Consider the following 20,083-nt stretch of genomic DNA (forward strand, 5'->3'; position numbering starts at 1 on the left):
AGGGCGCACCTACAATCCTTGACAACAGTGAAAATAACAACATAAAACAACAGCATGTATGATCCACTAAGACTAAGACAGTTTTGTACGTCTTTCCGTTATCGCGCCAACCTACTCCCAATTCCGTGGGATAGCCTCGGAGAAAAAAAGAGAAGGGAAAAAAAAGGGAAAAAGAAGTCTGTTACGTGGGGGAAACCTATTCTCCCACAAGATGTATAAATAGCCGCAGCCATGGCTCTCTGTGTCAAAGTTAGGACACTCAGTGGGGTGCAGACTTCAAAGCAACCAGGGATTTCTCCAAAACAACTGCTGGCAATTTCGAATCAGCATTCCCTCTGAAAGCAATGTAACCTTTCACCTGTATTCTAGCATGAGATAACTAGAGGAGAAAATGTCAAATTCGGAATATATACAGTACAGTTTATGTGGGGGGGGGGGGAGGGAAGACTTGAGAATAGAGTTTTTTGCACTCACAAACCTCCTTAAAAGGAGCATTGTGTAGTTTTTGGGTAGACATTTTAATCACAAAGATGAGTTTTTCCTAAACAAACTAAATGAACAGACTCTTTGTTTTCATGATAAACTGACCTTATGGAACAACTCGATTCCTTAATGTTTTACTTTGTTTACATGTGGCGGACCCTGCCACCTTTGTAGCTTCAAACAGTGTTCTGGGGACGTTATTTTCTTTTGAGAACAGCTCATTCATACGGTTATGGAAAAAATAAATATGATTGAGTTTGTTTTATTACTTCATTAATATTGTAAATATCAAAAATTCTGAGTTTGAATTTCTGCTCAAAAACTACACAGTGCCCCTCTAGAATGATTAAAAGCATTTTTAATTACAGATGAAGAGTAGATGTGTCACTTCATGCCACATAATGACTGTCTTTAAGCGAGCTTTGGCAGCAGATGTCATCTTAAGAGACTTGAAAAACGCAGCTGATCAGGCTTCAAAAGACGGCTCTTTTGCCACTTGGTGGGAAATGAAAATGACCCAGGAGGGTTAAAGGCCAAAAAACATGTCAAGAATTTCCCGAGAATATATTTAAAGCAGCAACAGGACAAGCGCAGTACCTAATTTCTAATTTGGACAGAAAACATGTGAGGTTTATTTATTTGTTTTGGGCTTCAAACGAGATATTCAATTCAAGACTTCACTGTAAGTAGAATTTGAAAAAAACAGAGAGAGTGAGAGAGAGAAAGAAAGAGAGTTAAGCCTATTCAATGAAGACATGGGGTTAACATGGTATTGTGCCTTTGATGGAGTCGGCCTGCGGTGCATTGTGGGTAGTGGGCTACTCTGTGGCCGCAGCAGGATACTGGCGGCTCCGTCCAGTTTTTAGGTGCTGTCGCTCTCTCCTCGGTCATATTAATTATGGGATAGAAAAAGTCTAATCCCTCAGCCTTTGAAGCGCCAGGCCACTTTTCAAGGCTGGAGTAGAGCTACAATATCTCACACACACACACACACACACACACACACACACACACCACAATGTATTCTCAAAGACAGCACATGCACATGTATTTTCACGCTTCTTGCATTCTGCTTTAGTTGCCAGTCGGACTATGATTGAGTGTGTTTTTGCTGATGATGTTTTCCTTGCTGCTGAACACTATACGGATCGTCTCTATCTACCTAATTAAACCTATACAACATATCATTTCCCTTCGCCCGAATGCTTCGCTGTTTTCACTTGGCATTTCGGCAGCTGCAACGTTTTTCGAGCGCTGAATGAAGATAATATTGACGTTTAAGTTATTTTACGGCGGCATCGAGGTGCACTGTATTCACGTTTCATCTCCCCACAACGCAGGTGAGTGCTCCACAGAGAGCCGAAATCATTCATAGAAAGCTACGCCGTGAACAATCCCTGAATTTCACATTTTTCAACTCATTAGCCACAATCTCCTCCGCAGAAGCGATATAAGGATATTTCATTCCTTTTTTCTTTCTCTTTTTTTTATCAATTTGCTAATGCTGTTTGTTATTTTGTCTGAAAACACCCTCATGCAGATGGAAAGTCCTCTTCCTCCAACATCAAAGTGGAGTCCCTGCTGTACCGTCACCCCCGTCTCTCCCTCTCGTAAGCAGACCGCGGTCCAGTTTTTCCCTCTGTAATCAGATCTCGGGCCTGTGCTTCATGGAGGAAAACAGCCACTGGAGATTGGCAGCCTACAACAGGTTTTATGGCTGTTGTTTCAGGTGGGAGGCGAGTTAGTCGGATGGATGGCTGTCGGGAGGGATTTTACACTGCCCTCTTGTGCTCTGACACACACTGTACTCCCTCTCTCTCTCTCTCTGTCTCTCTCTCCCACTGTTCACGCTGACTAATTTTCACTGCTGTGTGTCCCTGCAGCTCAGACGGCAAACAAGAAAAGAGGCAACAGTGCAGTTGAATATTATGTAAATGTTATTCAAAATGCTGAGGGGGTATGAGTTTTTGTTGATCTGTAGTCAGTTTTTGGAAAGCTGCAGGTTATAAAACATACAGCAACAACGACGTGCATTCCTGGGTTTTAATACTCAGCCTGTGAATGAGCTTACTTAGCCCTCGTACAAAGGGATTAGCGGCATATTGCTTTTGCATAAGAGTTTTAGGTGCACCTCACTGCTGCTTGGGCAAGAAATTGATTTTTTTCCTGTTTGTTTTGGTCATGTTTTAACAAAAAAGGGGAAAAAAAAAAAAAAAGAACAGCTGGCCTTTCACTTCAAAGGATTCTTTGACGCTGTACAAATGAACAGGTTTTTGGATTTCTATTAAAAAAAAGTCACATTTTGAATGAAAAATAAAACCAAGCTCAGAAATCTTTTCTATTACGACTGATTAAAAATGGCAGAAAATTCTGTGCTGCACTCTTCCCGCTCTGCCACATGTCGAAAGGATGGAGAGGAGGGTGAGGAGGAATAATTGTTTGATCTGTCCTTTTGCCTGTCGCTGCCCTAATCACTCAAGACTGATTCAGAAAATGCAGGCTTGAATGTCAGAGGGCCTCCTGTGGAGAGGTGGAGCATTTCAGCGGCTTTGGACAGCCGTGCCCCGGTAATCACTACTCTCAACCTGGCCGGGCACTCCAGCACTCCCCTGATTGAGCACCTCAATCTAACAAGGTGCTATTGCCGGAGCCAGAGATTCTGCCAGGTTTTGACAAACCAGTGGATTGTCCCTGATCATCATGGGACATTGCTTTTTTCGCAGCTCAGCCATGCATGGAGTCAGGCACACACCTGCCAGCGCTCTGAGCGTGAGCGCTGCACAGGAAATTCAAAATGAGCTTGAAGGTTACCTTCCTTTTAAAAAAAAAAAGAAAAAAAGAAAAAATCTAATAATTCCACATCATTTGAGGGATACATCACCAGAGATCATCTTGTTTCCTGTCATGTCACATTGTGAAACCATTTTGGGGCTTTCAGTTTACATTTCCCATGTGATTTCTGACTGCTACCACGCTTCCTCTGACCTTGTTTCAGTGTGTGACACCAGGGCTCGCCCTGAGGGAATATACATCCCACTCTTAGCTAGATAGCAGCATGTTTACAATTACCTTTAACCTTAAGCTTTTGCCTCTAGAGACCTAATTGATTTCAGTAGCAAGCTGCAGCATGGCAGTCTGTGAAATGGGATATTTTTGAAGATTTAAGACATACAGAGCTGCAACTCATCATTACCCTCATCATCAGTTAATCTGCCAATTATTTTAGCAATAAATAGATTATTGAATCAACAAAATATCAAAAAAATAGTGAAAAAGCCCGAGGTGACTTCCTCTTTTTTGTCCAAGTAGCTGTCAATACCAGCAAATTACTAAGTCAAAAATTACAGGAAATAAAGAAATTCTCACACCAAAACAAGCAAACATTCAGCATTTTGCATTACTACACACTAACAACACCATGGACAATTAAAACAACACTATGTAACTTTTAAAGTAATTCTGGAGAAAGATAGTTGATTGCCGAGTCTCGTTCCCAGACTGTCAAATACCAACAGTTTGGGTTAGTGGTTGGGGTCCGACGCCACGACCTGATTTGATGTTTGAAGATCTGGGCGTGAGACTGGCGTACCCCGCCATTTGCAACAGTTGCTCATACTCGCTGCTGAACCATCTGTCAGTCAGCTCTGACTAATCGACTTGTCTCAGCTCTATAAATAACAGTGTTACACAGGCAGAAATGTGCCGCTAAACATTGCACAAATCAATGCAACTGATGTGCTTTGGATCAAAACTAAATGCACAACGATATGAAAATGAGCGCCATAATATAGCGACACAGAGCAGTACAACCCACTACAGAGCATCAAATACACAAAATAATCTTCAATCTACAAAGTATAAAATCAGCCCAGACGTTCTCCAGAACAAGTATATAACGCACCTCATCAATACAGCATTTTAACTTGACTAATATTAGCTCCTCGGCTTGTAGAAATGGCTACTCATAAAGAATTCATGTATTTTACTTCTACAGTCTGGGACAGTCCAATGAATATTTATGCGAGTGAGCAACTCTCAAAGCAGCCATAGATGTAAAACTTGTGATGACTGGTAACTGATTTCACACTCCCATGACTTTTGAGTTGCAGTCAAAATGGATTTTTGCCTTGAAAATCTGTCTCGGTCCTCAGAGCGACTGCAGATATTACAGTAAATCACAAAGGCAGTAAAAGGGATCACAGGTCGATCTGGGCCAAATGTTCATTTAAAGTTCGGGATCTTATATAAAACACAGTTAATTAAAGGAGGTGTTTTATGTTAAAGTTAGACGAGAGCTGAGAAAAAAAAATCGTAATACTTTTAACTTAACAAACAGGTTAACACAATGAATTCCTTAAAAAATAACAAGCCTGAGGACTTCACTGATTTATAACCTTTCCCGTTAAATTACACCAGTTTGAGTGGTACTTCCTGATGGTTTCAGCCTGCTTCAGAGGTTAATTGTAAAATTCCCCTCAAAGCCTTTTAATACATCATAACACAGCTGTGGAAAAAAAGAGGGCTGGAGTACTTTTGAAGGGTTCAAATGCATTTGGAATAACTACTAGCTGTAGGATGATCGTCAATGCTTTCAGAAATTATGATCGATTGTAGTTTTTACAAAGCTGGATTTAAAGTGTCATAAATGTCTCCATTCAATGGGAAATAATAGCCTTGTACAGACTTGCACGAGTAGAAATTCATTGTAGCCTTGCCTCCAGTTCTTTAACCTCTCATCCGTTTTCAGCTTAATATAATATTGTTGATTTATCTGTGATATATTTGGAGCTGCGGGCGTTTTTACGCTCCCGTTCTGAAATGAATAGATGGTCTTCAAGGGTGTGGACGGGTGTTTCATTATTCTAGTTGGCTTGACTGTGAATTGTGGTACGAACATGGCGGTCACTCCATCAAAAGGAATTATGTTCAGTTTATCACAAAGACATTTGTCATACGGGGACAGGAGGTATTAGAGCAATGAAAGACTCTTAACTCCTGTTAAAATCACCACCTTGGACTCCTTTGCAACGGGAGCCGAGGGAAAACAGCCACTTGGTCTCCTGCGTTCCTGGTGGCATTTTCAACGCAGATCCTCATAACTTGATGCTGAAAGTTGATTAATAGTACATTTAGCACAACTCACAGCCTTCTTCTTGGTAATAAATTAGGGTCATTAATCAATAAAGAGCACAGCAATTCCAGGAGACAGGGGACATGCTGGTTCCTAATAGAAAAAGAGAGGAGTGACGCTCAGGCCTTTCCCACCATTGACCACCCTGGCTGAGGTGTTCATTGTGCACCTGCCTAAATCCAATTAAATGACATAATTAATGAACATCTTTCTTTACAATAATGGGCTTTGCCTCTCTGCCAGCCTATTGATTTTTTTTGTAACAAACCGGTTAGGATAGCCTGTCACTGTCAGCTTGAAGATTTAGTGTTTTTTTTTCATAGTGGGCTTAAAAGTTAAACTATTACGTTGGGGTATTTAAAAAAAAATAATTCCAACAGGAGGGTTTCCTCAAAAGAGAAGCATAGATTTCCAAATGTTTCTAGCTTCACATAAAGATGTAAAATGAGTCTAAGCTGATGGCAGCATGGAGCGAACAACACAAACTGGTCGCACAATGGACCCAGTAGGGACCCTTTATCAATCTAAAGACCAACCTGATGTCATGGGATGGTGTAATGAACAGCATTTAAAATGCATGGTATGTAATTTCTGCTACTAGGTGTCTCACAGTCAAAACAAAAGATGTAAGTAAGGTGGAATTTTGGGAGTTGTTGTTAGCATTGTTGAAAAAAACAATTTGAGATGAGCAAATTTTGTATTCACGTGACGTTATGTTGCATTGCCTTGTGTTGCGTTGCGTTGAGTTACGTTAAGTGTGATGTTAAGGAATTTAAAGCTTTCCATATGTTATTTAACAACACTGGCATTAAGAATTTTACAGGTCATTATCTGACTTTTGGTCATGCAAGAAAAGACAAGGTCAAGTGACCGTTATCATAGTCAGGTACTAAAAAAAAAAAACAATCAGGGTGCAGCATATCACCAGGGTAACCAAAAACTGCTGCTAACCAGAGCTGCTGTTAGCTACTTAGCTCAGTTAGCCTTGCATCTAGTGGTCTGGATTTGGTCTTCATTCCATTAGCGCAAGAGTTTGGATGGGGACGGAGCTAGCTGGTTAGCATACTAACTCAACATAATACATAGATGTCATGACATCTACACTGTTATTTCTTCACATTTGGTGGATACTTTTGGTTAATTTTTTAAATATTTTTTAAACTAAATAACTACTTATTGCACCTTCAAATACAATCAAATTGTAAACTTAAGTTTAAAAAACTCGATACTAGATTTTTCATACTAGATCACCAACTTTTTTTTCCCTATAACATTTGTGTGTAAAATAATATGCTTAAAGATTTATGCACAAAATGTTAAATGAAAAAAAAAAGTTTAATGAAATATATATTAAGATACTGGCGTGTCATTCATACGACGTGGTGAGGCCAGGCTGTACAAACAGCGTTCATTCGTTTTCTGTAACATCTAATCATGAGTAAATCTACACAATCAATTAACAATGATAAGACAATTAAAGTCAGGAGATACACTTCTACAGGAGCAGAAAACGGTTACATGCTTGAGTGGTGGATGAATGACTCTCAGGTTCGCCTGGATACCTGAAAAAGCGCCTTCCCCATCCAACGCTGTCCAGAGCTGTCACGCTGCCTCTGCTTCATTCAGCTTGATTAATGATAAGCTGTGGGGCACAGCAAGAAGGTCTAGTCTCAATTATGAAAAAGGCAGTAACTAGTCCATTGTGCTGATGCCTTTATTCCACTGACAACGCTGAAAAATAGCAATATTTCTAATCAGGGGCCAATCATTTATCACTCGAGTATTGGCGTTCTTTGAATCCCCACCTCATCCATCCAAACCTAACCTATCCTTTAAGCCATGGAGCTGCATGCTACATCCTTTATCAGCCATTGTTGTGTTCAAACCATTTCACTTTATTCATAGGCATTGCTGGTTCTAATAATGAAAAGAAAAAAAATACTATGCTCTGGCAATCTCCTTAATGGCTAGTTGCGTCACTAAAACATTTCCCAGTGTCAATTTTGCATTGTAACTAAATTTGCCTACAAAGAAAGGAGGCAACTTTCCCTATTTCACCATTACATTCACAACGCCTAGACTTTATAGGGGAAGATAAGTGAGTTTAATATGCACTGGAGGGTAAAGAAAATATTCTATTACTGCATGTAGTGTAGAAATTACCCCATAAAGAAACTAATATGGCAATTTGGGGAGCAATTTTTAATATGATTTTTATGATGCACAGTTCTACTTATGGTAATGAAGTTGTCATTGTACTTGTTCACTGCTGCTAATGCAGAGCCCATCTTTCAATTTGTGCGAATTAGACTAAACTGTTACGAATGAACTTCATTAATGCTGGAATGAGAAAAAACATGTTATTGCATTTCTGGACCACTGGCTCTGGGATTGTGTGTTTTATATTGTTTTGATCTAATTTTGGAGTTTGAGAGAAAACACTCTCTTAGGTATATAGGACTGCTCGAAAAATACAAACAAACAGCAGGGGATCGTTATCTATTTTGAAATGGATACCACACCAAAGTCTCATTGAGAAGAGGGATGGTGTGGTTTACGATTGTTACTGAGCTAACACTTTATCTATTCTAATTCTAGTATATTTAGTGTCACATGGGCATCAATTGGGCATAACAAGGTGCCGCTCTCGTGATTTCTTAAGTCTACATGGGCTGAAATTTAATGTGGCGGTTTCTTATCATTATAAAGAAAAATAAAGACCAAGCAAACTCTCAAATCTGAAATAAAAAGACACATCAAAGAAACCATTCAGGACCAGTGTTCCCTCTGGTGATCTGTGTATTATAGTCTGTTATTGACAAAATAATAATATCTTGTCTGCCGTCCATAATTGCCCCGCTTGTCCTCTGAAATTTTGTCAGTATAAATGGGTGTGGAAGCTCTCCCTAGAAAATAACAGGAGATGCAGGGACTGAGCTGTAGCTCCGGTGTAGTACAGTACTGCCAAGACACAAAACATCTAGATGTGGTACAGTTGTTGAGCCCTTTCCCTCAACTAAAACCAAAGATGTAGCTGAGATAATATTGGAATTTCAGAGTTTCAAAGCATTGACAGGTTATCGGCCTCTTCAATATTCGGCATTTTTCATATTCAGTTATTTTTTTGTCAATTGCATGTTGAATAATTAAAAAATAGCCACTTGGGCTCTGATGTCAAATAACAAGTCAGTATTAATAATCCAAAACTGCAAAGTAACTAATAACTTAAGTTATCAAATAATTGTCGTAAAGAGGATGTATAAAGTAGCAGAATATGGATATATGTATATCTACTTAAGTTAGCATGCTAACCAGTTAGCCCCTTGCCACTTTGTACCTCTTGAGGTGATGGTCAGATAGTAAACAACACTAACACACCTCCAGTGCTCTGAGCTTCTAGTCCATGCTGAGTCAGCTAATCCAAGCTGATCGCTAAATGCAATGCTGGCCAAACTAACTAGCTTGGCTCGTTATCAGCAGTTAGTGTGTACCTCTGGTGACAAGTTGCCCCCTATTTGTTTGGAGTACGAATTTACTACATATTGCACCTTTAAGTACATTACTTGATTATATGTACTTGGTTACTTTCCATCTGGTGACTGAAAATGTTCATTTTTTTTCAGAAATTGTTTTAATGCCAATTTTAGATCAACTTTGGTTAAAAGTTTTTTCACAGTTAAACAATGAAATAGTAATATATCAGGTGTTTATAAACCTTTACAACTGTTTAATTAATGGTTTGTAAACCATTTAATTGTTTCTTAACAGTTAAATAACTTTTAACTTATATGTAATAACCTAAAAATGTACCTTTTATTGCTGATAGTCACAATTAAGTGTTATCTAAAATGATATTGAATCAAAATATCGGTTATCTGTCTTAATTATTACTAATATCAGTTGATCCCCTAAAACTAATACTCTGCTTATTATGAGTGGTACATGTAACTTATTGTTGAATTAAATTATTTGAAAGGTTTAGCATCTTACACCACATTTTAATTGGCATGCCACGTTCATTATGTAATCCCTCTTTACCTCTGGACCTGCTCGAGGAACACGCATGCAAGTACATGCAAGTAATGATGCATATTTCTTTGGGGAGTCTACTTCCAAATTAACATTCCTTTTGGATATTGATAACAGCCTCAGCAGACTTAATGTTGTTCCCAGTGATCAATGTTCCCAAACAAATCAGGGAGAGCTCAGTTATCTTAGTCCAGTCTGGCGAGAGGAAAAATCAATGTCCAGTGTCAATACCAGGTGTAATTACCTGTTGAGTCTTCATTCATTTCAGAGTGAACACTGAGCTTGGCTCAATGAGTACAATCCCTTAATCTTATTTCGTGCACTGATTAGGAAACCCGGAAACGGTCAAACGCGACTGGACAGACGTTGGGAATCATGTTTGATTTTTTTAATTGCTTTGTGCTCTTTAGACACAGTTCCCTCTCTGCTTCTTTCAATCCATTTAACAAATGGATAATGCTGAAATGTCTGTTCAAGGTTTCTAGCAGAAAGTGGTGAGGTTAATCGCTCTTTCTAGAAAAATAGCCACAGCTGAAGAGCAATGGCGTAAGGTTGACCAAGCAGCAATCAGGCACAAAAGGCTTTTATTTAGCAGTCTGAGTGTTTGTATTTTTACAGCAGTGGAGTCCGCCTAAAGAGAGGACACGAGACTTATAGTTCCACTCCAATCAATAATGTGTTCTGCCTATAGTTTCTGTACTTGGATGTGAGCAGAGCTTATCACCCAAAGGCCACTTTCACATTTTTGTACATTGCAAATGTTTGTATGTTTTTAAGTATAACTGTAAAGTACAAGCCCATTTCTCGAAAGAGTAGATGTAACTTAAACAATTTAATTAAACTTTTGCCGTGGCAAAAACATAATTCAGATCAGGTCAAGTTCTTATTCGAAGCAGAGATTTTCTATAGCAGGAAATATGTGTGGAAGAGGACTTTTAATAAAAGAAAAGAAATAAGAGAAAACAAATCACTCTGCACATGTCCCATTTAATAATGTACTCTAGCATTTATCATTGCACTCCTAGAACATTATTGGACTCAAGTTGAACAGTTAAAAAAAAAAAAGATCTAAACTGATGCAGCAGAACGAGACATCTTCCTTGTCAAAACCCACATCACCCACAATGCAACTTGGTAGCAAACAGCCTCAACCAGCATATCCTCAAGTGACATCATTTGAGGCTCGTTCTGGAGCCAAAAACAACTTTTTTCACGCAGCAGCACTTCCCCCGAGACCTGTAAACTAAAACTAAAAATGATTGGTTGATTAATTAAGAGTAGAAGAAGAGTCTTGGTTTTGGACTGTAGGTTGGACATAAGAACGTACATCAGCGCTGCAGGGTTTGACTCGGCGCGGCCAAACTACTGCTACTTGTATTCACTGTTCCTCTCAGTAGGTCACTATGATAATATAGCAATCAATCCGTGAATCAACATAAATCAAAATGTAAACTCTACTCCAATTCAGTTCCACAAATATCTAAAACATTTGGTGCATTCCCACAGGAAAGCCTCTAAAAAGAAAACTGGATCATCTGAGTCTGGGGTTTGGCGGTTTCTGGGTCTAATGCAGAGTACAGCAGAGAGGAGATGCGTAAAACTGGTTCAGATGGGATTAAATAGAGATGTTTCAAGATCAAAATCTGAATCTCTATTGTTTTTCTGCATATAAGCAGCAGCAGGATCCTGAAGTGGTTATGCAGATGACCGCCACTACCAGCTGACCATATGTGGAACAAAAGCATCTCTATGAAAACGTCTCACCAAGCAAACCAAGTGCCAGCTGAATGCGACAAGACATGCCAGCAGCGCTGATGTACGAGCGAGTGCATCTTACTCTCATTTTTGACTTCTCTCAGTCTTGATCTGACACTTGTGAAATCAGGGTATTCCAACTTGTCTGCGAAATGCTGTGACATCTGCTATTACGCATTTCAGAGGGTTGTCTTTGGCGATTTATTTGCAGGTTTTGGAAAATGAATTTAACATCACGGGATTAGAAGGCATGGGATTTATTATATCCATCACCATAGCACTGAGTGACACTAAGCTGTCTTTCAAGCATCCAAATGATACTCTCAAATTTAATGAGATCTTAAGCCCTGCCAACATATAATTAAAAACGTTGACACAGAGAAATAAGAATGCAAAAATGTCTCCCAGGACTCTGCAACGAACTTCAAGTCACTACGCTTAGCAATTACTATTCATAAATAGTACAAGTGCAGTATGAGGCATCACTCACTGCTGTCTTGCAACTGTTTAGAGATGTCTTTATTCCTGCTCTGTTATCATAAGTAGATATGCCTTTTATTTCACTCCCCGCCCCCTGTTTTCAGAGAGCTGTTGTTAACAGATCCCCGTGCTGTGATTTAATCATTAATTGGCAGTCTGTCACCATATAGACTCAACAAGGACTCATTTTGAAGGGCAGGAAATGACTGAAGTGTTAGATACAGGATGGCACCCTGTTTATATTTGGTCATCTAGCACAAGACAATCAAGCTGAGCGCTTGAAATATCTCGTGTGGTTTTTGAAGTCCATATTTTTGTTCAAGACTGAAATTAGATTTTCAAACTCACGTGAGAAAATTATCATAAATGGTCCTGTGGTCTTCTTGGAGAACCTTTATTCTTTTTGTAAAACCACGTAATCCAGTGGCCACCAGTGTTAAAGTAAGTGTTAATCCTCACCACACCAGTACAACAACAACAACCAAGTCTCTGAATTATAGTTTTTGTGGTTTGTTTATTTCAAAAGATAAAATCTGTGGCTCTGTGGAGTTTTCTTGTAAACAGCCAGAAGTTATTCTCACATTCAGTGTTTACCAGAATGCACTGTGTGTATCCTTGAAGTCAAACAAATCTCGCAGAGGTATTTCCTTTTGATTATTTTAAATCATGCTATATATACTTGCTACTGGTCTTCCTTTTTTGCACATTGCTATGCTTGTTTGCGTATTTCCACTACCGGCTGTTGATCAGTCGTGCACGCAGACAGTCAGTCTATGAACAAAACTGGGAGCAGCAAGCGAAAACATTGCTCCACAGCACTATGAGTGGTCAAAAACACTATAGGGTAACTTTAGAGCTCATACTGGTAACATTTTTATGGAGACTAAACCAGAATTCAGTTGGTTCCAACAATGTTTGTGAGCTAGTAGTACAATGCGGTTGGTTATACCCGGTATGTGTCTCATCAGCATCAACAGTCGGTAGTTGCCAGATTTTTTGGGGAAAAAAGAAGTTCTGAGTTGTACAGTAGGCGGCCAACTACTATACTGCCCTTATGTTAGCTAGGCTAACATTATCAGTGTCATTGCTGACTAGCTAGTGCAACAAACTGCAAACCCCGGTGATTCGAACAGTGGTGCTGGGACGTGAACGTAATGGAAGGGGGACATGGAATACCATATCTACACCTTAAAGGAAAAACACTGACAAACATTAAAGATTATTATGAAAGCAGACATAATCTATTTCAACATATGAATGCTTTCTGATGCTACATTTTCAATTATGACCAGACCAAAACACACTAAAAACCCTACTCACATATCTGACATGGTCAAGATATGTTTATGGATTTATCCACTCACATATGCTTACACAGTAAAATGATTTATAAATACTTTTGTACAGTTACTTTGATAATAGTGTCATTTCAAACACAGTTAAGTCATATGCTATGCATTTTTGACAAGGTTTTTAAAAGAAGGCAACTAATATGGTCTCTTAACTTGTTTTATTCAAACATCCTTATCCTTTAAAACTGTTTCTTCTGCAAAAATATCTAAAGCAATTCCCCCCCCCGAAATCTGTTTACTGGTTTAGGACTGCGACTCCTGGATTTTAATAGTTGCATGCAGCCTTCTGGTCCCAGCAGGTGAGGGTGATGACAGGGTCTGGTGGCAGGCCAACGCCTGGCTGGCACGTGTTGTGCCTTCACCCAGTCGCTTCCTGCCATCGCGAGCATATGGGTGGAGACATTGCTATCCGTTGGCTCTTTACCAACAATCTATCACCTTTGCCCACAAACTGAGACCAAACTGGACTGGAAACTAAATCCATGTATCTATGGTTTGTTTTGTTTGAACAGTGTTTTGCCATGAACATGCACTGATGCATAAGAATACTTCAGATGTGATGCTTGTTTATTTCATGCCTGCATAGATTATTTTTCAGAACTTTGTGACTTTTTTGGCTTTGTTGAAGTTACACTGTGTATTTGCGTTGCGCTGAAACTTCAGCACGTTGTCTGACTTGTGAGGTCGCCTTCAGAAATGATTAATTAGAGTCCTTGAACTTGGACGATGATCATGCAAACAGATCTTTCCGTTCTCTCTATGCCATGTTTTCTCACTTACGCTTGCAGTGAGGAAGCAACGATACACCAAATGCTGGCTTGGTGTCTTCGCAACTGTCGACCTGAATATTTGTTATGGCGCAGACTGCAAAAACAGCATATGGTGTAGGCATTCATACAGTATTTTCCATTCAAGGTTGTAGCAGTGCTTTAGAGTGGTGGCTTTTCTGTAGCGCTTGCTTGTGCAAAGCCTTTTCACCTTCGTGTTGTTGCTGATTATACCAAGATAATAATAGAGGCAAGAAGTGGAAAAACCAGCCCCCCACCCCAGAAGCCCTTGCCGGACTTACGGGCTCGCTTACACTTTCAGGAGCTGTCGCTTTGAATCGGCAGAAGGCAGCCAGGCTGAAGATTTCCCACTGACTGGAGAGGAGTCGTTGGCCAGGCTTTCCTTGTCACTGGGAGTTAAGGCAGTCACTGATCCTAATGCTTACACTGTTGTTGCAGCATTCCAATTTTTAATCACTGCGTGACTTGTCAGACTTAATGAGGGCAGTCGGGTAAGAATGATCAACATACCAATAATGAGAACATCACAGGCTGTGGATGACTTCCTGTTTTAAATATATATCCAGGATGGTGTGTGGCCAGAGATGTAGACAAACGTGTTGTTTTTTTCTGCTTCTAACAGTGCAGCAAGCTTCTTTCAGATTGATTGGTTTCTAAGGTAACACTCTTATGTAATCAGCGCTTTACATCAGCTGCACCAATATAAACTCTAATGGTCTCACCTTTTTCCATAAATCATGCTGACACGTTAATAGGTGTAGAGGGGAAATCTGCATCTGTAGTTTTTTTTTTTGTCAAGAGATTTATAATCTGCAGGTTTTAAATAAGTTATACGTGTTGTCCATATTGTGGACGTCTGCAGGAGTCTTAATACAAAGTTCAAACTCTGTGAGCTCGTGTGTGTGTGTGTGTGTGTGTGTGTGTGTGTGTGCTGGCACCTTTTTTGTGTGTGTATATGTAAAGAAATCCAAGCCAAGGCTGAGTGTGGCTGGCGTGTGTTCTGTCAGATGTCTCTCCCCTCTTTAATCCTTTGTGTGTAAGAGGGTCAAGAGGCAGGCAGACTCCTACTGTAGTGGCTGGGTGAAACGCTCAAGGCGAAAGACTCTCCCGCTCTCCACCTTCAGTCGTGCGTCTGTTACACAGAACTTGGCTTTGAACAGCCTCCGCCTGCAACTCCAGCATCAGAGGGGAAGTTGTCAGTTTTAGGTCGACAGAACCAACTGAGAATCTCTGATTATTAAGGCACTTTATCAATGTTTAGTACGCGACATGCAAATATGCAAAACTTCAAATAGAGATGCCCATTTCATAATGGAGGATTTTCACACAGGTTAGAAGGAATGGGACTTTTTAATTGATGATTTATTGCAGAGATGTATAACAGCTAATCTGTTGACTATTTTCTTGTTAAGTCCAAAGTGTCATTTTCAAATATCTTGTTTTCTCTGACTATAACATTGTGGGAGATTACAATAATGTTGAGGAAAAGCTTCAATTTTTAGTATTCTAGCAAAAAAAAAAGAGAGAGATTAAAGTATTATCCAAAAAGATGCTCCTGTCATTTTTTTTTTTTTTTTTGTGAATCCAGTGCTCGATTAACACAACTAATCATTGCAACCTAGCTGAGTTGAAGATTGAATATTGATATCATATTAATAATACATTGCCTCTTAAATCTGGTCTTACTTTGTCATATTGGGTAGCGACAGTGAACATTTTGGCAGCTAAAGTTTTCTAGTCCACAAAACATTTTCTGGAGCTTCACAGGAAAACAGGTTCTACGTGACATCTGCAGTAGACTTGTTTTAAAACTTTAAATAACATAAAACATAAAATGGTCAATTTGGCTCATGTAGAGTAGTCCAGGTCTCTGGAGGCCCTGGGATCCCAAATTGATTTTTAAAATTTTTATTCACATCCTTTTGTAAGTTGAAATCTTCATTCGACCTGCTTAGCTAAAAGCATTAGCACACACGACACGTCATGGCGTGTTTTCAAATCAGTTGGGGTTTCGGGGCTTTCGGTGACCTGGATTACACCGGACAAGCTGTACAGGGACCATTTATTTTTACACTTGAGCTTGTGCACCAATTTCAGATAGGATAGGGTGCATGCTAATGCTTTTAGCTTAGCAGCTGCAGTGAAGATTTTGCCTTTCAGTAAATAAAGGTCTTTTCAAATCCATTCGGGATCTCTTCTGGAGGCTTTGATTTCATTGGACAAGCTGTATGGAGCCAATTTATGCTATTTTACAGTTCTACTTCAGTTGATTAGCTGGATGCTGCAACACTGTTTTGCTATGAAGCTCCAGGAATATTATGGGGTACTGCCAAAAAAAATAATCCTCAAACGACCAATAAACAGATGTAAGACCTATTCACTGGCTTGCATGTTTACTATTTTTCTATACATATTGCAATATTAATTGCAGTTGTTCAGTTTTGTCTCTTTTGATTATTTATTACAAAAAAATCAGCCAATGTTAGTAAAGATATATACAGATATGATTAGAGGGAGGGAGTTCTATACACTCTTTACTGTAATTCTCCTTATTTACAGTTTTTCAAGTAAAGGCCACATGAGCCAAAAGTTAAGCCCTCAGAGAGTGAAATGGCAAACAATCATAGCAATTTTAGGGGACACAGTAGGGGTTAAAGGTCGACTAGGGGCGCCAGTATGTTGCTGTCTCTTTTATTAATAAACAACATTCATTAAAGGAGGACTGGGGAGCACCGTAACTGAATATTACCACATCTCTCCCTTCCTTTGTGTGATAAGAAGAACCCCGGTGATTCCTCACACGGCTCCAAAAAAGCTACGGGGGGAATTTTCTCTCAGAAGCTGCCCCTTCAGCTCAATTCCTCCCCACATTTCCGAAAGCTTTTCATTCGTATCCCCTGGAAACCGCTCCACATTCTTTAAACTCTCCTTCAAGAAAAAAAAAAAAAAAAAGAAGAGGAGGAGGAGGAGGGGAAAAAAGGCCCTTACACGTTTTGTTATGCCCTTTGATCACACGTTTATCTTTAAAACAGATGGCTGACCACCGTCCTGTTTATATCAACACATGCTCATTTTGAAAGCGCGGGGACCAGAAACTGGGTTCAGCATCTCTTGAAATCCTTGGATCGCAAATCATATGAAATAAAAGGCTCGTCCACTCTCTCACCAAAGCTGTTAAAGAAAGCTTAACTACCTCCCATCCCCCATAATATCCATGTCCACAGCCAAAGTGCTTCACTTGCCATGTCTAAGACAGTTTCCACTCCTCACAAAAGATAATCTACTAATATGATTACTGTTCAATTACCATTGTATAAAAGCAGACAGAATCGTGTGGCAGAAATCACCTGCAGTAATTTGCGCTGGGTCGCAGGTATTGAAAGGTGTGAGAAGCTTTATTTAGCGGTGAATATAAGATGTGGCATGTAATTGTGTCTTAATAATGCAGCAAAGCAAAGTGCAGCGTGAGGATTTCAGATGAGGGGGCCGCGTTTAATCTTTCAATCCATATTTATCTGACGAGTCAAGAATGCTTTGCTAGCCGGTTACTGTACATCAAACGGCTGTCAGATGTCCTCGGAGGCTTTCAAGTGCACTGACATGCTCTTTTATGTTCTATAAAGTGGTCATTTATTGTATTAGCTCTTGTATCTGCTGGGCTTTATATCTGCTAAAGCATTGTTTTGTCGCATTTCTGGCAATATTCGGTTCAGTTTTAATTAAAGGTGCACTACGCAGTTTTTGGAGAGGACAGGTCAACCATAGGAGGAAGATCTTTATGCCTAAACAAACTACATAAACAAACTCTCTTTGTTTTCATGACTGAATTAACTGGCCTAATTGGCCTTAAAGGACGACTCAATTTTTCAATTTTGGCGGACCCTGCCACCTTTCCAGCTTCAAACAGTGTTCTGGACTTTATTTTCGACTAATAACAGCTTGTCTTTTTAGTTATGTAAAATCAGAGTTTGTATCATTTCCTCATTAATGTTGTAAATGTTAAAGATTCCGAGTTTTAATTTCTTCTCCAAAATGTCACAGTGCCCCGTTTCATTTTTAGACATCTTCACCATCAAATCGTCTTTTTTATACCCTTAAAACTCCTACAAAACTCACACCGTAGTCCATGACAACAGGTTAGCAACCTCTCATTAGTCCACAAGTCAGTTGCATTTACGAGGTCATTTCTGTCAGACAGGAGGTTATGATGATGAATTGTGGCAAACCTCTGCCTTAGACGCTCTTTTTTCTCCCATGTCGCCGTGTGGTTGCGACGGTGGGCGTGAGGGCAATTTAAGCATCACCATATCCACCAGGGGGGCGCCCTCTTGGGTAAGTGGCTTTCGCGATGGAAAGCTGACGCCTGCCACCTCCATCAAGGTTGTTGTCACAGGCAGCTCTTTAAGCGCCGCCGAGTCGCCATGTTAAGAGATGAAAGTTGCTGTGAAGGAGTGACGGCGAGGACAAGAATTACAGGGGGATAGGCGCCGGGGAATGAGTTCTCAGAATGTTGCTTACACAAGAACATGCGGGAATATTACCTAATCAGTCAAATCCTCCCAAGCTGACACCTCTTGTGAGACACCCGATGATACCCCCATGGAACCCTCTGTGCCCCCCCACCCATGGCTCAGCCCTGAGGGAGCCCCCAAGAGAGGAATCTGTGGTTTGGAGGTTCTCCTTGACAGACATTCTCAAAATTACTTGCATGGTTTTTGCATACAGTGCAGTATCTATCTACCGGGGGCACTTTACCCTCAATTAAAAGTGCACCGGTGAAGCTGCATATTTTGCATTTCGTAACAATGCGCGTGTTAAACTGAAGGTGATCTTAATAGGATTTTCTGCGGTTGGGAACCAGAGATTAGGGGCTTTATATTGCGGAGGCTCGAGTATCTGAACAGGGGAGTGTTTTAATCTGAACTGGATTAAAAAAAAATAAAAATGCCAGACTAAAAAAAAAAAAAAAAAAAGTTGACGGACGAGACTTCAAAAAGAAGTGCCCGTTACCTCTACATTTTAGAAAAAAGGTGTGAGCTAGCACATTATGTGTTAATATCCGCTGGGAGCTCAGAGTGCGTGTTAACGATTGGACTTCATTTGCCCTCTGAAAATGAGCACCACGTAGTTTTGAGGAAGACATTGTTAATCAGAAGAGAAATATCTTCATTGACTGTTTTTTTTTAACGCCTGAACAAACTAAACAAACAAACTCTCTTTGTTTTCATAACTGAATAAACAAACAGGCATTAAAACACAGATTCATACTGTTTTGCTTCATAATTGGCGGACCCTGCCACCATTCTAGCTTCAAACAGCATTTCCCTCTATGAACAGCTTGTTTATTAACATATGGAAATCATAAATGCTTCTCAGTTTGTATCATTACCTCAGTGATATTGTAAATATCACAGTTCTGCGTTTGACTTTCTTCTTTAAAATCACAATAAGCATGTAATATCTGAGTTTTGTCTCCATTTTCTCGCCTGTTGTAGCTCTTACATTAGATTTTATGACCTGTTTTTAACATCTGACTATTTCACTGTTATCATTCTCATAAAAAGTTATTTCAGTCCATAAGGTAATTCAAGTGTGTAATATACACACACACACAAGCCATGCATATGCTTGCAAATTGTATGCTAATGACTGACCAGGAAACATAAAAGGGAAGCACAGGGATGTGGTCTACCTACAGCTGTTAAATATATAATCCATCTGTAATCAAATTTGACAGTTAATCAAGTGATGCATTTGTAATGCAGACATTTGGACAGACATAACTAACTCCATCAGCGTCTGCATAATAAATGTATGATTTTAATGATGTTTCCATTAAGAGTCCCCGCTCACTTTACAAATGATTTGAGGTGTCTGCTGTTTATTTGTTTTTCAGGAAGAGGAGGAGGGGAGGGAGCTATATGTTGTTGCTAGGAGCAATAATTATGATGGGGTGTGTCGTGAGGCGGAGGGGGTCAGCAGAGAGGCAGTTTAAGAAAAAAAAATGTAATTACTTATAGATTGGATGAATTAATTTCTGGTTTTGCATGACAGCTGCCAAGACC

The sequence above is a fragment of the Acanthopagrus latus genome, chromosome 19 (genome assembly GCF_904848185.1).
Source record: "Acanthopagrus latus isolate v.2019 chromosome 19, fAcaLat1.1, whole genome shotgun sequence".
In the NCBI taxonomy this organism is placed as follows: Eukaryota; Metazoa; Chordata; class Actinopteri; order Spariformes; family Sparidae; genus Acanthopagrus; species Acanthopagrus latus.